The sequence below is a fragment of the Anser cygnoides genome, chromosome 5 (genome assembly GCF_040182565.1).
Source record: "Anser cygnoides isolate HZ-2024a breed goose chromosome 5, Taihu_goose_T2T_genome, whole genome shotgun sequence".
Classification (NCBI taxonomy): domain Eukaryota; kingdom Metazoa; phylum Chordata; class Aves; order Anseriformes; family Anatidae; genus Anser; species Anser cygnoides.
This window is the reverse complement of record NC_089877.1, coordinates 31699911-31722549: the sequence shown is the minus strand read 5'-3', so window position 1 is coordinate 31722549 and position 22639 is coordinate 31699911. Positions and strand designations below refer to the sequence as shown.

At 40.1% G+C, this 22639-nt stretch overlaps 1 protein-coding gene across 9 annotated transcripts in view; it reads left to right on the top strand.

Annotated features, from left to right (window-relative positions):
* MIDEAS (mitotic deacetylase associated SANT domain protein) overlaps positions 1-22639 on the top strand; it is a 78248-nt gene that overhangs the window by 11539 nt on the left and 44070 nt on the right. For 2 of the 9 annotated variants that reach the window (XM_066998712.1, XM_013191763.3), the window contains exons 4-6: positions 6606-6692; positions 19383-19458; positions 22262-22462. The gene's annotated coding sequence lies outside the window, so the exon portion shown is untranslated. Of the gene's footprint in view, positions 1-6605; positions 6693-7833; positions 7974-8283; positions 8614-8648; positions 9696-19382; positions 19459-19585; positions 19737-22261; positions 22463-22639 lie in introns of those variants that run through there. The other 7 variants (XM_048064919.2, XM_048064920.2, XM_048064918.2 and 4 more) reach the window with 7 other exon arrangements.

The window sequence follows — 22639 nt, the reverse complement described above, 5'->3', positions numbered from 1 at the left end:
CTTTCTTGGTCCACTGTGGCTTCAAGGAGCTAGAGAATGCCCTGCAAGAGTACAGGAGAGAAGGGAGGAGCATGCATTTGCAAGGGAGGAAAGGTACTTCTAAGTTTCTGGGCAAGGAAGGGTTTTGAGAGTACATACAAAATGCTTACTAAATACAAAGTGCCTGAGATGCATTGATAAAAGATGTCATTGCTGCCTGGTGGAATTGCTGCTTCCCCTTTTTTTCAGGCTAGCAGTCTTGTGACAGCCATGAAAGCATGTGTTTGTTGACACTTTCACAGAATCACAGAACCATCTAGGTTGGAAGAGACCTCCAAGATCACCTAGTCCAAATTCTGACCTAACACTTAACAAGTTATCCACTAAACCATATCACTAAGCTCTACATCTAAAAGCCTTTTAAAGACTTCCAGGGATGGTGACTCAACCACTTCCCTGGGCAGCCCATTCCAATGCCTAACAACCCTTTCAGTAAAGAATTTCTTCCTAATATCCAACCTAAACCTCCCCTGGTGCAACTTTAGCCCATTCCCCCTCGTCCTGTCACCAGGCACGTGGGAGAATAGACCAATGTTAATGTATTTCTGGTAGTTCAAATCATTAGTGACTAATAAGAAGTAATATAGCCACATCCATAGTTAGGAAGCATTCCTGCCTTGGAATACCACATCCTAGGTAGGGCTAGTGCATGGAAATTGCAGCTTTTGCTCTTCGTTGGTATTGAAAAATAGCTCTAGTTGAGCTTTGTACTTCGGACATGAGTCTTTTTTAATTTCCCATTGACAAGGGAAAGAAAAAAATACAAGATTCTACTAAAAAAATAAGAAGGGGGACGAGGGGAGAGAAAAGGAAGTAAAAGAGAGGAAAATCCATAATGAGTTTTGTATTGACCAACATACAGAGAGGACCTGAACTAACTTTCTGTATTATCAAATACGCTATGAACTATATAACAGATTTAAGAGCACAGTAGGGCACAAATTTGCATTGGAACACAGCTTGGAGGACTGCCAAAATACATCCAGTGTGCAGGCATGAAAATCAGTATGATGTAACTTGCTTGTGAATCCTAGAAGAACAAAAACTGCACAGCACTTCACCAACTACCTTGCAGTATAACTGTGATGATATTAAAACCTCTGCAGCCTTGTTTGTACCATTGTCAACTGCCAGCACGGGCAAGCATGGAGCCTCAATAAAGAGGGATTAATGAGTGGAGAGACAGCTAAGATCATCAACCATAATCATGTGGTTTCACATTACCTTTAATATTTGGTACGTGTCTTGTCATATAACTCTTACTTATACATGTTGGTGTCTCCCACTGTGATGGATTTATATCCCCTTCCCTTTATTTAATTTATTTATGGGATGGAATAGGAATGGAGTCCCCGTTGAACAGAGCACCATATGCTAAATAAGGAGCCTGATGATAGGGAAAGCTTACTTTCTGATTTTCCCCTTGCTGCTGGATTTATACTGCATGTGTTTCAGTTTAATTGCAGTGGCACTGAGTCATTGTCACTACAGTGACACTACAGGCTGTTTGGGCTGAAAGCTCCTGGAATAATTGTCAGTGTCAAATGATTTGAAAAGGGCTTTGAGTTTGGTACTTGTTGGCTACTGAAGCTCAGAAGTTCCCTGTTGATGTCCTCCATAAGAGATGACTTAAGGATGTGCTGCTGTATTTGTACATATATTTACCCACATATTCATAAACAAGTGTTTATGAATTGTACCTTAAAAGTATACATAACAGAAATACTGAACACGGCTCCAAATCCTGCAGATACTTTTATACCATGTGACGTTAATTATGAGTTGCTTCTTGATGTCTGTAGGGCAAATAATCTACTTACTTCTGTGGGCACAGAATTGTTATATTTTCGTAAAGATATTAGCAAATTATCATCTCTATTTTCTTCATTATTTGATAGAGATACTTTGTATGCAAAGGATAGATTGAATAGACTTCTTCAGGAATGGATACTATTTTTAATGATGCTTGACAACAGAAATGCTTTTTTACAAAATGCATTTAAATTTCAAAATGCATTGTGAGCTCTCTAATTTGAAAAAAATATATATGTAAGATGATGTGTTTGAAAGAACAGAAATACAAAGGACTCCTGTAACTCAGTTGCATTTCTGGTTTCTCTACTTAGTGCCACTGCGAAGGAATGTGTGCAAAAATATTCTTAGCATCATCCTTCAGGATTGCTGTTTTATTCCTAGTCAGTAGCTGGGACAAACAGTGGGATGTGAGGAAATCTTAAATCCTTTTTCTTCTGACAGTTCCTATTAATGAGCTGGATAGTGTAGGAACTATTCAGGCGGTATAGGGCCTGTGACTTCCTGCACAAATAGGAATCCTTTTTATTCAAGATTAAAAAATAAATAAATCTTAGAGCTGAACGTTGGTTGTGTTCTCCATCCAAAGGAGAACAAGAGAGCATTGCCTTCATCCTGGTGTTCCTGTGAGGAACGTCATGTATGTGAAAATGAAATATAAGTTGAACCAAAGCAGATTAGGGTACTAAATAGACTAATTATCAATTTCAATAACTAATCTATGCTTCAATAATAAATTGGTCTACTCAGACTATTTCTTATTAAAGGAACAGCCTAGCCTGTCATCCAGAAAAATAATTGCTGAGATGTAGCATGAAAGTTATATAAAGACAGAAGAACGTTCTGCCTCATTGTTCCTAATTCTAGCCTTTTTCTGTTACTACACTGAATTCAATGAAGCTGTGAATATTACTCTGCAGTAAATGTTCTCGATATTTGTTTTTCTTGTTGGTTTGTTGCTGTTGGAGCCCTAAGCACATCTCCGAGGGCCCTGAGTGCTTCTGGGGGGTCTGTCTGCCTGGGCTCAAAGCCAACTTAAAGATAGCACAGATAGCCTTGGGGGTGGGGGGGAGATAGACTTAGTGGAAGTTACCCACAAAAATAAGCCTCCATGTGGGCTTCTGCCATATTTACTTGGGAGCTGCTTTAAGCTGGGGCTCTTGCATGTGGCTACGTTGCAGCTGCATCACAGCCATGCCTGGCCCTTGATCCTGACCCTCAAGTGCACACACAGCTTCTCCAAATGTTTTTTTTTCCTCAGTTATAAACAGGGAATGATGTTCCACAGACTATTGGTTTTAAAAGAAAAAATGGAGGTTTGTGGGAAAAGTGATAATAAGCGCAGAAAGGCTGCAAAATATGTTTAAGGCTACAACCTAGCAAAATTAGGAAGAAACTCTCAGTTTTTGGTTCAGCATGCCATATAATTCTGTATTTCATAAATTCTTACGCTATCTTTTTTCACTATGGTGGCTGGGCTTCTTTCAGTAGTGTTCAAGCAATGTGAATAACTTTCTTACATGTGGTTTCTTCCCTAAACCACCGTGTCCCTCCTTTTCCCTCATGTAAGAAGGTCTCATCCTGGCTCTCAGATAGTCAGTTCATGACACTTTTTGTGTTTATATATGTGTATATTTACACGCGCTCTATAAACACACATTTTTCTCTAAGCAAATCAAAGAAGCTGATTCTTCCTCAACTTTTAAACTTTCAGCTTTTAAATTCAGATATGAAGAGTAAAATAAATATTCAAGACTTTTTTTTTTTGTAAACTCTTAAAAAATGCAAAGCCTTTATTTTTAAACATTCTGTATTATTGCAGTAAGTTTTTCAAGAGAAGTTGTATCCTAGAATAATATTTCAAATGTAGCATCTTGGATAGTTCATTTTAATTCTGACAAAGATGAGGAAAAGACATTAATATGGGGGAAATTCAAATTTCTCAGTAATAGGGATAAATTCATCTTGTATAAAAAGAAAGACAAAAACATTTTATAAACATGTTCTCTTAAAATAATGCAGATGAAAAGTGCTGGGAGTGAGGGATTTTTTTTTTTTGTATTTATGTTGATGGTCTTCTAAATTCTCAACCTGGAAATTAAAACCCTACCAACCTTAAATACATACAATCACTTGTATTTCCTATAAGACTTTAAAAAAATCATAAATAAACCCACTATTATAGTTTAATTAGAGTTTCTCTTTTGTAAGATAAAGGGATTTGTTTCTTGAATTGTAGAATTATTTGAGTTCAACACTGAATTCAGGCTGTGTTGCTTAGGGATTTTGTTTGTTTGTTTGTTTTTGTTTGTTTACTTGTTTGTTTTTGTTTTTTATGTCCAGTCAGGTATTGGAAAGTTCAAAGAAAGGAAATTCCACAACTTCCACAGCCTCCTGTGGCAACCTGTTGTATTGCTTCATTATCTTCCCTAGCTGATTGGAACGGCCACTGATTCTTCTTATGACCCCACTCAATAAAAAGCCTGACTTTACCTTTCTTTCTAGGTCTTCTTGGTAAAGATCTAGGCTTGTGGGTACTGGAAAACTGCTATTAAGTCTCCCCTACCTGTTTTCCTCTCCACACTAGACAGGTCCAGTTCCCTTAGCCTCTTCTCGCAGGACATCTGCTTTAGCCCCTGACCATTTTGCCTCTCTGCTGGCTTAAGATTATCAACAGCTTTCTTGTGCTGGAGTGCTCATAACTGGATGCAGTATTCCAGAAGCAGTCTAACACATGCCAAGTAAAGGGAAATAATCATTTCCCTTTTCTGTTTTTTACCACACTACCCATGAGTACTCCCAGCTCCTATTCAGTGGAGCTGAGTGGCCTGTCTGTCCCAGCCTGTGAAATGGCAAAGGGTTTGTCTGGCCAAAGTGCAGGGCTCTGCTCTGTGTTGAACTTCATGCGGTTCCTGTCAGTCTGTTCCTCTAGCCTGTCAAGAGGCAGCCCTGCCCTTGAGCATTGAATATATTTGCAGGATAAACAGTGCAGCTATTTTTTACTGGTTTATGCCATTGCTTATTTTTGAAGAAAAATGCTGCATGCAATGGACATTTCAATGTAATTAAGATGTTTTTAGCTTATTGGAACGTAAAACTCCTATTACAAAGAGTGTAATTATTTTCTTGTTAGCTATAGTGATGAGGGCTTTCATTTTATACCTAGTTTCACGGAGAACTAATAGCTTCATGTTGGGTCACATAGTGCTGGAGCACTAGTCCAAACTATGACAAGTAGAAAGAGGATGGAACATTCTCTCTACTCTGACTCGGTGAAAAGAGTGCCACCTACTGAGTATATCATCCAGTTTGCAAAAAGTATGTAAAGCATAGTCTTTAATCCAAATTCTGACTCACTGCAATCCAGTTTATTAATGATATGAGTCAATGGTGTTACAGCACAAGATGTGTCTGTACAAGCTAAAGAAACCTAAGATTTTATATTATGATAGCTAGGAGATCTAATATCCTCCTTTAATGTAGTAATAAAGTAATGACATACTAAGGAATATATGTGTACTAAATTTTGTTGCTGTAAAATTGATAGAAATGCAGCCTTCATTCAGTCTCAGCATATGCTGAAAAGAGAAGGAAAAAAATAAAAAAGCTTAGCAAAAGCTGCTGCTGCAAGGAGGAAAATTGATGGCTGGCTCTGGAGATGTGAGGACCACATAGTGTGAGGAATCGAAAAAAACGAAGACTGTACAATGGCAGAATCTTTAGAAAACACTTCATAAAACTTGTTTATTGCTCAGTAAGGTAAACAGTAGCATACTGCTCTATAAACACTCGTCATGCCATGGTGTCTTTGAAGTCTGATTCTTCTACTTCAGACATATAAACTTGCTGGTGTACCTACAGGCTTGCCTGTATGTTTAGGAATTACCATGCCTTTCTATAGATCTTGCATCTTACAGTGTCTTTCAGCTTTGACCTTGTTACTATTTTATCTCTGGATCAGTAAAGAATGGATTCCCATCTTCCTTATACATTATTCAGGAGACAAAGGATGACAATGTTAAGATGTCTCCTAGACAAGGGTAGAAAGCATATTCCCTGGTCTGTGCAATGTTAGCATCTGTAGCCAGATAATGACGTTTCTGCCATTGTCTGCTGCTATTACATGATTATGTATTGTGAAATGTGAGATGCTGCTCATCATTTCACTTCCCAAACTCTAAACAGGTGAAGTATGATATGCATTTGTTCTGGCTGGAAGGAAGGGCTACACTTTGCTGTTACAACATGATTTACAGTCATGGCAGACTTCCCTCGCCCCATTGGAAGTTGAGATAAGCAGTTTCAATCTTATCAATATCTGATGTGTTTCACGGAGAACACTGATTGCTTAATGTCTTGTAACAGAGAAGGAGACAACTTCAGTTTATGGAATTTGTCCTTTTAGTCTTTATTAGAGCAAGTTAAACTCGTGGGTTGTATGCCTTTGACTTCAGTTTTGGTCATTGTATGTTCAATTACTTTGAGTTTGCTTTACGTATGAGGTAATTTGTGAACAGTTGTGAACACTTACATAGTTGTTAACCTACTGCTCCTATCTGTTCAGGAGTTTAGAAGAGTAAATGTATTAATGGTAATAAAGAAGAGTTTTCCTTCAATGTCCTATTGAGCCAGCGTTGCATCAAATGCTACCTATGATTGTGAAAGAAAAAGAAAAAAGCTTCACCAAAAGCACCTCTGGCTACTATTTTGCTGTATACCTCCATGTCTCACTGTTATTCTCTGTATCATGACAGGAAAAGATTGGGTGTGGTAATTAGACTTCTGACCTGGGACTCATCAGAGAAACCTGGTTATGCATCAGATACGCTTTGTAGTCATGGGTAAGTCACTTCTCCGGGCTCCCTTTTCTGTGCATCTTCCAGCTTCCCTGGTAAAAAGTTCTGCACAAAAGCCAGGAACTATTGTGAAAGAAATGCAAACTAGAGTGAGCAGTGCAAAAATGTTAATATATTTCACTCTGGTGAAATATGCATGGTAGAAGTGAAGCTGCCCTGCTGGTCTGAAAAAGGTATGCCGACCTGCGTGTGCTGCATGATCCAAGGCTGCATGGAGCTAAACGTGGCTATGTGCACGTTGGGGGAAAAACGTTTGGTATTTTCGTGCTGCTTGGCACTTTTCACTAAGTAAGAGTCTAATCTTTGAGTGCTGTCTACATGTTGTTTTCTGAAAGTTTTCTTGATTGCTAATAAACTCAAGTATCAGTGGCAGTCTACAGGGGGAGCAGTGACGAAGCAGCTGCTTTATTTCCTGCCTTAAGAGGAGCAGTGTGCCTGCGTTTGCCAGCACACTTTTTTATTTCAGCTCAACACGAGGGGAAGCCATATTCCAGTAGACGAGCTGAACGTTTTTAGAAACCTCAGCAGTACCGCAGTGTATGCTCTACGTGGAAAGAAGGATTTTCTTGTGAAAATAAATTTCAGATGTGTGCTAAAACAGCCAACAGCACAGAGGAAACCTACAGATTTGTGTTAGGTACAAATCCCTTCCCTCTTCCCTCTTTTTCCAGTGCTTTACAGCTCTTCCTGAGGAGCAAAATGACCATAAAAGGGGATAGAAAATAACATGTTTTCTTCTGCTACAAGAGGTTTCTTAACAACCAAGTCCTTTTAGGGTCTGTTTGCCTGTTTTCCCCTCGGAGCAGGCCAGGACGCCAGGCGGCTCGGGGCGGCGAGGCTGCAAGTTTGGCCAGGTGCTGAAGGCGGCTCTGCAGGGCTCCCCTCCCCAACCAGCGCTGCAGCCTCTCCCCGCTCCTTACTTTTTGGGGCTTTCCGGGGCTTTCCAGCCCTTCCCGGCAAGCAGCAGCAGCAGCCGAGCTGCGGGCAGGGGCCCGGGCCCGGCGGGGAGCTGGGCTGCGGCGGGAGGAGGAGGAGGAGGAGGAGGAGGAAGGCGGGAGGAGGAGGAGGAGTTGAGGAGCCCGGGCCCGGGAGCCTCCCCGCTTACCGCACTAGGAAGTGACGCTTTCCCTGAGTCCCGGAGAGAAAGAAACAAAGTTTTTTTTGTTGTTGTTGTTGGGGTTTTTCTCTCGTCGCCTTCCCTCCTTGCCCTCTCCGCCAGCTGCAGCCCCGCGCCCCCGCGGGCGGCCGCCGCGCCTGGCTGCGCAGGTGAGAAGCGCCCCTCGGTCCCTCAGCCGCGGGCCGCCGTGCTGAGCGCGGTTTGCTTCCGTTTCCCTGCCATTTTGGCGAGGGGGGTTGTGTGTGTGTGTGTGTGTGCGCCTGTGCGTGTGCCCTTCCCAGGGCTTCTTGTTTTGGGGCGGTGGGCGCCGGCCCCAGCACGAGGGGGCCGAGCCCCTGCGGCGGTGACAGGGGGGCCGGGGCAGCCGCTCGCCGCCCGCTGCGGGGCCAGGCTCGGGGCTCGGCCCCGCTGCTCCTGCAGGGCTCTCCCGATGTGTCTGCGCCCGGCCGAGCGGCCCAACGGGGCTCCTCGGGGGTCGGGGGATCGGCCCGGCCGGGCTTGGGGTTTGTGGGGGTTTTCCCTTCGAGCCGGGGCAGCTCCGCCTGTGCCCGGGGCTGCGGGCGCAGCGCGCTGGGCTCCAGGCGCCTGTCGAGGCGCAGCGGCTGGGTTTGCACGGATTGTGTTTCTCTGCTGGGATTTATGCAACGGAGGGGGGTGGGGAGGAATTTATTAGATAATTTCTGAAAGTCCCGTGCTCTCAAACGTACAGCTCTTGCTCTGGCAGCAGCTGAAAAGGACTGATTCTTTGCAGTTTACCAGTAAAAGCTGACAATACGCCCACGCACGTATGTGAGTGTCTTATATAATACTTACGGGTTTTTTAACAGGCGTAAGCAGGATTTATTTTTGGTTTGTAAAGTCTTGTGTGGTTGCAGCCTTCAGAACTAAAGAAATGTTCTTTGCTCGACAGAGATTTACTCGGCTGCCGCTTTAAAACAGAGAGCTTCTTTTTGATAATAGCCAAAATAATTGGATTTCCTCCTGACCAGGTTTCAAGTGCAGTGGAAGGGCTATCCGTACTGGAGCAAGTAGTAGGCATTCAAGGGAGGGGAAGAGAGAAAAGAAATGTCCTAATGCAGAGACTGATATTAGGTTGTTTAGAGGGCGAGACTGCAGTTCCACGCAGCAACAGCAGCAGCTTTATGACTGTGTGTAATTACAGAGTGATTGCATAGGACAGCATTGTTGGAACGAATACGTATACACAGGCTATTGTGCAAGATTTCGGTACTGAACAAAACCTGGATTTGCATTGCAAATGCTAAAATGAGAATATATTCTGTATTGAATGCCATGTTCCTCTTTGACTTTACCGAAGAATTAGAAGGGGGGGGGGAAAGGAGAAGTGGAGCGAGGCTTGTCATAGAAGTCACAGATGAAATATTCAGCAGAAACGCCACTTGTAGTGTCCAAAATCACAGAATACACAGAAAGCTTGTTCATGTTTCTGAAGTGATTATGCAGCAAGTGAGAATCAGTCAGGTTTGCTAATAGTCCTGCAAGTGTAGTGTAATTCCTGCTCTGATCTAATTCCTTGTATGCGGGTGTGGAGAAAAATGCCTGTGTTAAAATAAGCAACTGCAGTTCAGCTATCTTGCTTGGAAATGGAGAGAAAAACATTGGGGAGAGTTTCTGTGTCAGCACACAGAAGATATGAGGTTGAAAGGAATACTAGACAAAGCATAAGTTTTGAACGTGTGGTTTAAACTTCAGTTATTTTTGTGAAGAGCTGCATGTTGTTTGGTGATCTTGCACTGCTGGCTGATAGGACAAGGCATTGAGAGTGTGCCACGGACACTAGTAGCAAGCTTTTTGACTCAGACTTTGGAAGATCAAAATTATGGGCGAAGCTCTTCTGGATACAACGGAAGGTACCTAAAGTTTGTTTTTCAAAGGTGCTGGCTACCTGTAATTTTCCATCCATTTGGAAATTGGCCTTTCCAAGATTAGAGGCAATTTTCTGGAAATGTTATATTTAACCGTCATGGCTGAGGACTTAATGCTGAAGTCTTGTTTTGAGCACTGTGCTGGAAAGTACTATAAAAATGTAAAGCTGCTTTAAAATTTCTTGGTGTTACACTAGAACATGCTATTTTAGCTGAACTCGCGGATTGTCTTACTATTGTTAGTTTCCTTAGACTGTTAACAAAATGCTTCATGTAAAATGTATATAACTTTGTATAACTTTGTAAATGAAGAGCGTGGTGATGTGCTGAAGCAGTTTTTGTTTTGTTGTGTTTTTTTTTTTTTTTTTACTCTAGTGAGTGGCTGATTAACCCCAGCACTAGACCTACCCCATGACAAACTTAGTTTCGTAGTGATTCTTCTGTAAGTTTATTGGAGCATTTCATTGAACACAAAATTAGCAAATATACTCTAGTCAGTGCATTGCTATGGTGTTCTATTTGTAGATATTTTTTGTTGTGTTATTCTTCATATCTTGACTGAGGTAAATGTCATACTTGGTGTTCTAATATCAATCTCTTCTGGGGAAAACAGATACAGTGCTTAAGGATTCCTTGAATCATTGTGGTAGTGATGCAACAGTCATTCCTTATGTTGACTTTTGCTTTGCACAGCCTAAGTGGTGAGAGAAGATGTTTTAGACCAGGATTCTTTGGACTTGTGTACGTGGAGCATGTAACTTTTGTCTGTGAGTTGTCCTCTGGTACTCAGGGCAATTAGTCATACGTTCATTGCATATTAGCAAAAGGAAGCAGTAGCCATGCTAGCCTTTAACCCATCAAGGTGCATGGGAGTAGTGGCGATAAGAAATGATGTCTGGGGCACGGTATGAGCCATGCTCGTTCCAGGGTTTAATTTATTCTTTTGCATTTTCTTTCTTATTGCGACCTGTGTGCGGTAGCTGCAAAACTACAGAAGATATTGTCGAGCCTGTTGTCTCTCCTGTGATGCTCTTATGTCAAGCTGCCAGGCAGTCCTTTATGGTGCCACAGATAGAGGACCTGCAGTCCTTGTTTGGAAGCAGCGGGTGGGGTGGGGGGAAAGGAGAGGGGCTTGGGCACATAAGGAGACAAGTGGCTGCCATGAATCAGAGTGGGAATCTGCCTAGCCTGTGGTCCCATCTCCAAAGGTGGTTGTGGTTTCGATATGCTTTAGTAATTCTGGAGGAGTTTCTGCTCAAGAAACTTAACTGCTATTTCCTTGAGCTCAGGTAAACATTTAGCAGCTACTTTTGTGATCAAATCATGGAATGAGAATACTGAAAGGGCTTGTATCAGGTCTAATATATCTTGGTTGTTTCCTTTGTCTTAAAAGAAAAAAAAAATCTGTTTTTTCAAGGTGTTGCATAAAATTTTAATAATGGTTGCATTAAATTACAGTTTCTGCTAAAATGAAATGCAATAAATGTGCATGTTGTTTCCAGTGCAGTTACTTCTATTCTAAGTAGCATAAAGGGAGAGAAGAAACTGCTTTTCTCAGAGTGCTCATCATACAAAATGCTGGGGGGTGGGAGGTGGAAGGCAGGCGCTCTGGTGGTGAGGTTTTGCAACATGTGTCCGGAAAGCTGGCAAATTCTGGCACAGGCAAGCCAAGGCTAATGAGTCAGCTTCCAAATGGAAGACTTGTCACCGAGCAATTTGTAAATGGGAGGGCTGTACTGCTAATTCAAGGAAATATCATCCTTAGCACCTCCCCTAATAATTGGAATAGTGTGGCACAGAGCTATCTGTCAGAGGGGAGTTGTTCGTGCTTTGAGTCATGCGTTCCCTCTAGTGCGATTTCAGCATTCAAACCAGCAAATCCCTGTCGTGCGATATAGGTCCCTGAAAGAGGTGGTTGCTCAAGTAATAATTTAAATTTTTGTAGTTGCATACCAGCAGCATGCATGCCGCGTGGAAGCTCCTTGGCAGCTACGGTAGCTCCCAGTGCACAAATGGCATGTGTTTCCAGCATGAGGCTGCTCAATAGGCACTACACAGCGTTTTGCATAACTTCTGTTTCTGAATGGTCTCCAACTGTAGCCCTTCTAGAGTGCTCTGCTGATCAACTCTAGCAGCTGAAAAATACACAGACTGTTATCAGAAAAAGCTGTATACTTCCCCCTGGAAAGAAAAAAAAAAGTGAATGTGTGCTTTTTGCCAGGAGCTAACATTCAAGTGTTTGGGAACAAATGGGGATGCAGCAATAAATCTCATTATTTAATTGTTTGCTTTTCTGCATTGACGCTTTTTATCAAGTTTGGTGCAACTTCATCTCCAGGCCTGAATTAATGTAATTCACTAATCTGTATTTAGCCTGGAAGATATACAGATATTCTTTGGATTTACGTCTCTTAAGAAATGAATGTTCTTTTCATGCACAAATTACATGAATGCATCTTGATGTGTTGACAGCTGGTGTTGATTAAGAAGTTAAAAACTGGGATAAGCTAGATTTGAAGGGGGTGGTGGCAAAGTGTTTAGTATTTTTGTTGTTTTCTTAAAGGCATCCTGAAAGGTCTGCAGCAAAACATGGAATACCATTTTCCCTTATAGGTTTATTTTTCCTGTGATGTTAGAGAGTACCATTTGTAAAGGACTACTCTTTCAAGCTTGAATATCATGGTTTTTTTTTTATCTTAATCTATTGTTTAATTGGTTTGGGTACTGTTAGAGCTATAGTGACCAAGACATGCATTAGTTTTGACTGCAGTTGTTGTTCTTATCTTTTTATCAAGAGCTTTTAACTGAGAAGACTTTAGAAATACTGATTTGGCTTTGCAGTTTGGTTGTGGTACAGAGTTGAATGGTTGGCTACCAGATCAGCTGCATCACTTCAGTGTGGGTAAACTGGAATCTGTTCTCTGAAGCTACGTGTTGTGGGGCACTAGACCTGCTGAAATGCTCCTCGTCTTGGCTGTGGTGTGCATTGCGATGGAGTCTCAAGATGAAACTAGCTGCAGAATTCTGAATAATCTCCAAATTGCCTCGTTAGGGTTTGTAGGGTGAAAGTGCATTTTCTCTTTGGTCCCCAGGTTGCTTGAGGATGTTGTGTGATTTCAAATTCTGTGTAATCATGCACACTTAGGTGTGCAAACTTAATCTGCTATTTTTGTGCATACTTAGGATTCCTTGGGCATCTCCTTTCATACTCCTGCATCTGTTTCTTAGCAATCTGTGATAAGTTATGTTAGAATTTTATAATAATGTGAGTCAACTGTTCTTGCAGTTTCTCAGTATCCTTAACCATGCAGATTCTTGATCCTTTAGATCATTGAAAAGTAAAGTAAATCGAAGTGCCATGTGTTAAAAATACTCTTGGGATTTTGTTTCTTCCTATGTAATGTATTGTTCATACTTCCAAGCACTTCCTGAAAGAAGAGTTTGGTCTGTTTATGGGAAACTACTACACTTGGGTGGAGAAGAATTTATCAAGCCTTTTTCTATTTTTGAAATTGATTTTATACCACTTCAGAACAGAATCCCAGTGCTGCCAAATTCCTGGTGTGAAGAAAGAGAGCCACAGCCCTAAGGCATTCTGATTGCTATGGGAGATTCCAGTGATGAGAATTTAGCGTGCCGAAAACTCATGTATGTGAAACTGGCACGGAAATCTGACTGCCACTATGGTTTAGTTTCATTTCATGACTTAGAAAATTCCAAGTTGATATACTGTCTTGAATCTTTTTTGACAAGCTCTAGATGTTATCCTGCATAAGACATGCTAAACGTTAGGAATATTTGTGAGATAATCTTTATTGTATTGAATTAAAATTATAAATTTATTTGGAATATCTCTTGGAAATCGGTTATTTTCAAATTATTAGAAAAAATATTTTTAAATATATAGCGTGAGTATATCATATAGTCTTTCTGTAACCATATTTGTTTAACAAGTATGTTTTAATGGATGTTGAGATGCTAGGGAAGAAGTATATGAATGCTATAAATCAAAGTAAGGAATTAAAAAGCATTACCGTTGAGCATTTTTCTTATAGTTTAAGCTGACCTCTTTGGGTATTTGGAAAGTCTTTTGCACATAAAGGGTATTGTTACAAGTAAACATTTGTGCAAAATATTGCTTTTGATTATGGTCTTCATTTTTCTAATTTAATTTCAGTATTTAAGTGGTCTTTGTTACCATGATTTTTTAAGAAATATGCAGGAATGCAAAATACACTTAAGAAACTTCTTTCCTACTTAAGTATGAGAACAATTTTGACTCCTTACCTTTTGGCTTTAATGCTATTCATTCTTTGGCAAATGTGAAATATTTCAGGTATGTACTAGCTGACTTTTTTTTGCTATTAATGTTATTTATTTCTGTAGAATATGTACTTTTTTTATTTTTCCCCCTATAGAAATAATGTCATAAAAATGCTCTTTTACTGCCTAAAATATGAAAAGAAGAATGTGGAACTCCTTACAAGCAAGTAATTTTAAATTTGAATTTGAGATGCAAAGAGTAAATATTTGACATATTGAAGTATTAAAAAACTAGGAAGTTTGGAATATGTGATACTGTGCTTAGGTTATATGCTTAAGTGAATAATGGACTGCCTCACAGCAAACTAAATTGCAGTCAGTGCTTGATATTTTTTCTTTAAAAAAAATGAACAAATCTTATCTGAATGAGGTTAATGACTTTTTTCATTTGCAGTATAAATAAACCTAGTTACCTTACCATTACAAACAGAGGAAGTTAAAATACAAAGAGCTTTGTTGGCAAAGGAAATAAAATGCGGATTTGAGTCCTTGACTTGTAAAATTTTCTTCTACAGATGGATGAGCTCTTAAATATTAACAGCAACTGTTAATAAACTGCACACGGAAAGATTCAGTTTCCTCATTCAGGTAACTTGTCCTGGCATTTTAAATGAGCCTGCCTGCCTGCTTGCACGTGTATTCAAAGGTGCAGGGTTTTTGTTGGTTTGTTTAAGTATGTATTTGTTAAATTGTACAGCACAGGAAACAAACAAAAACTTGGGCAGACTGCTTATGAGGAAGCAAGGCCTGTCTCCAACAGGGGCAATAGAGCAAGATTAGAGACCTTTCACCTGGCTTCAGGTTGCACAGCTGATTTTTAATGAGTTTATGAATTTCTCCACAAGGCACCTCTGTCAGAGGTGTCATTAGGCAAGTAAGAGACCAAAGGCAGTGGCCATAATGCTTGTCAACATCAACAATTGCTTGACCTTGTGCACTGGGATGTTTTCTTAAAGGGATGTTGTAGCTGAGATTGGAAGTTGATAGGAAAACAGTCATGTTAGCAAGTTCTTCTTTTGTGCTGACTATAGAGCTGGGTTTGGGTGACGTTGAACAGCAAACAAGAAAACTCAGTATTCCAACCGGTTCACACATGACTCAGCCAAAGGGCAGTGATGGCACTGATGTTGACAGCAACTCTTTGTTGTCTAATGCAGAAAAATAATTTCTTAAGGAACAAAATCTTCAGGTTTTCTATAGTCTTGTGGAAAATTTGAGCAGAAATCTACTAATGAATGTTTGTGAGAGTAATTCAGATCTTTGTAGGATAGATTGCTTCTCCTGCTCTTCACATCGTGAGCACTAATAAAAAAAAAAATGCACCTAATTCTCAAGCTACATGGTACAGGTAAATCTACAGCTGCACTATTTTTCTTTCAGACTCTGAACCAATATGGTTTTACTGCTTCTTTTCACCATTTTAGTTTGAATAATATGTAACAAAGGTGTGGATTGCGCTTAGGCCTTTGGATGATCTATAGGTGTCCCTTTTGTTGAAAGGCCATTTGAGGATGTGATCTGCTAGTGAAGGTTGCCGTGCAGTGACCAGGTCTGTACAAGTAGCTCTTATGGAGGTCCGTTTGCAGGAATACAGCCTAGAAATTGAAGTTAAGGGCTGCTTTCTAACGTATTAATTAGGTTAAAATGCTCAAGACGCCACAGTCATACCTTTACCAAGGAGTCAGTGGCTATTGTTTAGCCTTTAATAATGTGAAGTAAAATCTTAGTTGCGGTCTCTTTTATTAGCCTGAAGTGCTTTTAATTTTTTACCTCCTAGTTAAGAATAGGTGGCTGGGGGACCAGGGGGATTTATCATCATTTCATTGGGACTTTTATCTGTCTACAGATGCAACAAGCTGCCTATACTGAAACGCCGAGCAGCAAGGAACATGTACTTGGAACTTAGTCTTGCTCTTTGCCCTGACCCAGAATACCATTAGGTCTTCCAGTCATGGAATTTGCTGGATCTAATATGTGAGCCTACACTTAACGTTTACAAGCTGTTAGGCAACTGTGGGATAACTATGAGCAAGTATACAAAGATAGAGTTGAAAGAGAAGGCAAAAACAAACAAACAAACAAAAAAAACAACAACAAAAGCTCTACCCAGGGAGGAAGCATTGTCTGATGCAGTAGGACATGCAGCAAAATGGTTTCCAGCTTTCTCCTTTTCTTGCAGTCTCACTGCTGACAGGTAACTTACATTCTTTGTGCCGTATCACCCTCGTTTTGAGGTGGGGTAATTGCCTTCCTGATAGTGTAACAAGGGGGCTACGGAGCCGTGGTCTGACCCACCAAGTAGTGGCACAGTGTCAAGAGTAGGGATGGAGGTTCTGCCTCGCCGCAGAGGAGCTCATTGATGGCATCTCCTTAGGGGAAGGTGTGATATGAGTCTGAATTCGCATCTCCTGTGTCCGGGTGATTGTTTTGTCACCAGGGTTTGTACAGGAGGTCATCCGTACAAAATAGTGGCACCTAAACCTTAGGTAGAATAGCAACCTTCTTTTCACTCATGTGTTTGTTCGCGTGTATGCATCCTCTGTGGGCCCTTTGCATTGTGAAGATGAAGAGAACTTTAACTTTTACTCAGTTTTGCTGTCTGCTAAAAAGTATTTTTAAGAAAACAGTTCCTTCTAAGTGACTTGATTTGTGAGAGAAAAGCACGCTTTGGAGGTGGAATGGTGTTCTGTGTTTAGTGACAGCTATCACTGAGTTATTGCAAGTGACAGGATTTGCTTGGGAAATTGCTCTAGATGAAGTGTAGAATGCCTGGGTGTGTTCAAGTACTCCTCTGAGCCGTACAGTTTGGATGCATGGAGGGAATGTGAAAATCTATTGACATCTTTAGTTACTCAACTAGTTTATTTTTGGGTGCTGATGAATTGGCAGGACATAGTGACCCCGTGTGAAGGAGAAAAGTGTAATGACTTTGAATGCAGGAAACTTAGTGAATATTTTACGGAGTTACTTGCTACCATTTCTTTGCGCCAACTTTAATGGTGATTAACTCTTTGCTTTCCCAGTGAATATTTTTGCATGGTGTCGATATATTTTCATAAAAATATGATACTGCTCTGCAAACAACAAGCTGTGCAACGCACAATAAAATAGATTTGAAGACTTTGAGGCTATCTTCTTTGAAAAAGAGGGGAAAATGGTTAGGTGGTAGGCTGCTATTTTGTAACCCCTTATGTTAAAACCTTCCTAGGGAATAGCTGTAGCATGGATTTGAAATTGGCCCTGGGCATAACTGCTGCAAAGTGGAAAGGATATAGCAATCTTGCATGCATGTGCTATTGGATTGCAAACAAATAAGGAGCTGAGTGGAGCACTTTGTTATGCACAAAAGCACAACTGTATGTTGTGTGATGTTGACACTCATTTGCTCTATGTGGCTATACAGACCACAGCAAACAGGATTGAAAACTGACAGTAACAACTGCAAAGTCTTGCGGAAACTTTGCGCTTCCTATCATAAGTTTTCTGCACGTGACTGTCTTGCACACAACTATTACCACTTAGCATAACACATAAGAAAGACCATGAACAAGAAAGCTTCCTTGCAGTGTGTTCCTCGTAGCTGCTGCTACTACTCTAGTCCTGTTATGAAGAGCTGATAGACGGTCATAACTGAGGAGTTTTTTCTGGAAGAAAGCTGGATTTCTTTTGGCCTTTGATATTCTGTACCCCTACGCTGTCAAATTCTCAACTGTGTTTTCTGTTTAATCAAAATTGGTTTATTGTTGGAAAAAAGTTACTTCAAAGTGTATTGCATTTAATGTTACTTGCAGTTGTCTTGCTGAAAAGTTAAAGCTGCATTCATTACTCTTAATCACTCCATATCCCTTTATTCATACAATTCACTTGTGGTCTCAGCAGCATTGCAGATTTTCTTACAAATGCCGAATTTTGAGAACAGATGACTTAGCAATCACTTTGAAGGGAAAGAGACACTGACTTGATTTTTCTGTGTTAATGCAAACAGTTTAAAACAGCTTAAGAAATAAAGCGAAGGTTAATACTTGGCATGCTGACTGGATTCCTGGAGTCAATATTACTTTAAACGTGACTTCTTCCCCACCCATTTTTTATGAATATGAAGAATTATTTTTTTCCTTTTAATAATCATTCTGAAATGATTCCAAAAAGTTCATATGATATGTGCAGAATAATGTCAACTGTCAGTTCATTTGTTCAGCAATAGCCCTTTATTATCATTAAATACAGTTGCTGGAAAAATGTCTTCAGTCTCACATCTTAATTGAAGGCAGTGATATTAATTTTAAGATTTTTTTTCTGAAGTGTTTATTAGATTTCAGTATCCTTGGTGCTATTTTTTAACTTAACTTTAATAAATCCATAGCTTACTCATTTGTCTGGCGTTTTAGATGAGCTGTTCCTAGATTTAAGAAGGAAAGCGTCCTCTGTCACTGTAACTTCTAAAAATTAAAATTGTTCAAGCTGAAAAATATTTTTAATCTTTTTTCTCCCCTTTGTAGATCACCGTAAATGCAGATTTGAACGATTACAGCTTGTTAGTTAAGTGCACACAAAGAAGGCAGTTGTACCTTCATGTTACTTAACGGTTTGTTGATAGCTGAGAAGTTTTTCAAACAACTTTAATTTCTGGAGGTGAAAAAAATTCCAGTGCCCTGGATGCATCTCATGCACAAGTTGCTTTGTTTAAATTTTGAAATGAAGTGTTTTTACAGTTGCTTCATTACTGCAAAGATACTGTGAATAGGCTGGAGTCTATATAATTTTATCAGATTGCTTGTGCAGTGCATGTTTGTTTTGGGAGATATTGTATCAGTTTGAGAAAAATATATGTAATTAAACTGCTTATGAAGCATTTGTTCCATTTAAACTATTTTTTACCTGCATCGTGTGTAGTCATATAAATGTAAGCATGTATACATACAGTGTAGATATATATCCAACGTAGACTACAGCTGTTTAATGATCGCAGATGCTGCTTAGTGCTTTGACTTCAAATAAAATGTGCTTTGCAAATAGCACTCTTCCCTTCTTGCCAGACAAAAAAGTTAAAACCATAGAAATGGCATAATAGTGTAAGAGAGAACACCACCTTTGATCAGGCTGCAATTATGTTAAGACCTTAATTTCATTGAAAGTATTGCATTTCCTGGAAGTTGGGGATTGAAGCAGTTAAGGGAGATCCTTTGTTTTAGGGTTTTTCTTGAGGGCTGTGGGTAGTACTGTATGGGTATTTAATGTCTGGGGGGGGGGGGGGGGGGGGGGGGGGGGGAAGAACACAAAGCATTCCCTGTCTGTGAAGTCTGAACTGTGTGATGTAACGAGGCTCTTTTATCTAATTGATCATTCTAGGAAGCTTGCTTTCCTTCTAATGAAGAAGTTGAAAAAGAAGCTGAGTATGTTCATTGCTTGTGGAAATGCAGAACAGGTAGTTATAATTCAAGACCAAAATGTAATGAATGTGTTCCTGGATGCCTTCACACGCGCTGCAGGACCATGCAGGAATCCATGGTTATGCTGTTAATTTCAGTCTGTCACCTCGACTGTCTTTGCAGGGTGTTTAGTGCCTGGCCGGGGCAGGTGGTGGGGCCTAAGTTACTGGAGAGGGCCCTGCATGTCACAGCAGCCACAGCCACAGGTCACGGCATGCAGACTGCCAGGTGCCTGGTGTTGAGGGCATCCTGTGCTTCCTGACCCCTGGGAGTGGTGAGTTCAGCTGCGGGGTAGACACAACCCCTTTGAGAGATACTGTTTCTTCAGGCTAGGACTTGGGCTCTTGTTCAGCAGCTGATGCATTTCATTGGGAAACATAACATCAAAAAAGCATGCTTTTAGACTCCAAGTGGCTTTAGAGCAGCTGTACTACAGCTAAACAAATATAACCCTCTGTAAGAGGAAACAACTTTTCTACCAGATATATGCACAGATGGATTGTAATCATACTGAGGCCAGTGTTTGCCTTCAACAAGAGAAAAAACTTCTTAGAGGAGAGCTATAAATGGAAATTTGTGCTTACATTAGCCTGCAGCAGCAATTTGAGAATACTTCCACAAGATGCCTAGTAGGAACCAGATAGGCATCTTAGGGAGTTTGAAAAACTGAAGGAGTTAGGGAGATACAGGCCATGAAGTACAATAGGAATGTACATTACAATTAATTGGTCCTCAGCTGCCTACCCAAATGTATTTTGAATATAAAAATGGGCTGTGTTTTTTTCTTCAAAAAATGCAAATTTGGAAGAGATTTAGTCATTACAGATACATTTCCTAAAATATTTGATGATAAATAGAGCAAAGTGCAGAGCTAAAATTATATTGTACTGCACTTATGAGAGCTATTGCTGAAGATAGGATTCTTCAGGAAGGAATTATGATGCTTAAGTAGTGGATCTTGTATAATTTTTTTTTTCTTTAGTGAACACATTAATGAAGTATTCTTCACTACTTTAAATACTAAGATAATGAAGTGGGTATTCTTATTTCTAATGGGATTCTGTTTTGAAAAAGCAACTTCAAACTGAAAACAAACATGAAGATTAAAACAACACCCTTCTGTGTCTTAAAATAAATGGATTGTATCTCCTGATATGGTGCCAGCGTCCAGAGGAAGCCTCAGGGCCATGTGATGGAGTCGCATGCCTTAAAGACTAATAAATGACTTTAAGCTGGTGCATACATTTGCAATTGTACACCTTTCTTTCTCTTTGGGGGAGAAAAGAAAATAAGGGAGGAAGAGGTGTTCAGTGATTGCTTTTAAGCGTGGCGGTTTTCCAGAGAGCTTGGGAAGGATGCAGTGCTGTTTTTGCAGTGCATGCTCCCTGAGGTCTGAGCAGCAGAAGAGACCACAGCAGCTCTCTGGCAAGAGTTGCTGTGCTCTGCTCCAGGCCAGTTTTCCACAACTCTCAGCAAGTTGGTCACCACAGATTGTTCTTTCCGTATGTCAATTTTGTGTACAAAACTACATCAGGGAATTGAAGACAAAATTCAGGAATCAGAAGGTTAAGCATTTCCCTTGTCTTTTTGCATCTGTATGCAATTTGTTTGGGATTTTTGTCCAGGGGAGGAGGGGAGAGTGTTCACTACTTATAAATGCACATCTCTTCTCATTCCTCCCCAGAATGCTTGTGGAAATTATTTCTGGTAGATTTAGTGAAACAGCTACATCCCTCTCAGTAGTAGAGACTGTTGTAAATACACAGATTAGCAAGAAGCAGGGAGGATATTATTGCAGAATTATTGCTTCTCCGTAATGAACAGGAAAAGAACGCGTTCATATTCTGCTGATGGAAGTTTTACTATTGCAGCTAGGCAAGCAAAATATCCTTACTACTGTGGACTTTACCTTAAACTGTTTATTCAACGACCACCAGAAGTCACTTTACTTGCTTAAGATATAAAAAACTTTAAAAGTTGGAATGTGGTAAGCAATTTCCTTTTTTAACATTAGAGTTGCAGATACGCTTATTTTAGAATTTGACTAGGGAGCTAGTGAAATGATACTGGAAATTGAGCAACTGACAGCTGTTTGGTGTTTTTTTTTTTTCCCTACTGCTGCTGGGAAAACCCAAAACTTTAAATCCAATGTCAATGATTGCTGGGGGGAGGTATGTGTATGAAATCTTCCAGTATTTCCAAGCATTTGTAACAAATCTTTCAAATTATGAGCAGTTTCTACAGTGATAACGGAGAAATTTGGCGCAATATTCTTTACATATCCAAAAAAGTGTGTATTCCTCTTCATGAAACAAATATCTGTATAAAAATAAAGTGTATATATTAATATAAATGAAATGTATGGGAAAAAACTTTATTTCTTTAAGGGAGGGAAATAAGGAGCATAATTAAAATTAAATTTAACTTCTTTTTACTGGTTGTAGCTGTTTTATGTCCAAATCTGTCCTATTACAATCAGATAAGGTAGAAGTAAAAAATAAAAATAAAAAGTACGCAATTGTGAGAAGCCACTTAAAAATCAAAGTGACAAGTTCTTACGGCTGCTTAATTGGTTGGGTGGTTCTCGTCTTTTGAAATAGTTTGTCTTACTTACCATGGTGTTTTGTGGTACTAAATGTATTTAACAGGAAAGCATCCTGTTCTAGCAAATGGACAAAATGTACTGGGAATGTAGGTGTAAGAGGGAGTGCATCTGCAGACTAATATGCTTATGGCTTCAGAAAAGAGCTATTTCATTCTTCCTCCTAGTTACCTTCTCACCTTTCTCTCACATGTTAGCTTCCTACATGTTACAACAGGAATGGAAATGAAGCATTGTACTTGGTCTCGATCTAAAAATTGGAAGTGATAAATTCTTCAGCCCTGAAGAAGCCCAGAAGCCCTGGGCCTCTGAAACTGCTTCATGAAGAAATCCCTGTCTCTGCACAGATGCTGGTGTGAAGCTTGATGCCAACTCCAGAACTGTGCATCTTGCAGAAGGTGAGCTGAAGATACCTGAGGAGTAGAAATCTCATTAGTTTAAGCAAAGCTATGTGTTTATATGAAAGTAGCCTGCTACATGTAGGATCTGTGTAAATTTAGAAGCCTCTGTCATCTGTTTTTATTTCCGTAATGGTCTTACATGCAGGCAGCTATGCGTGATTTTGTTGTTGTTGC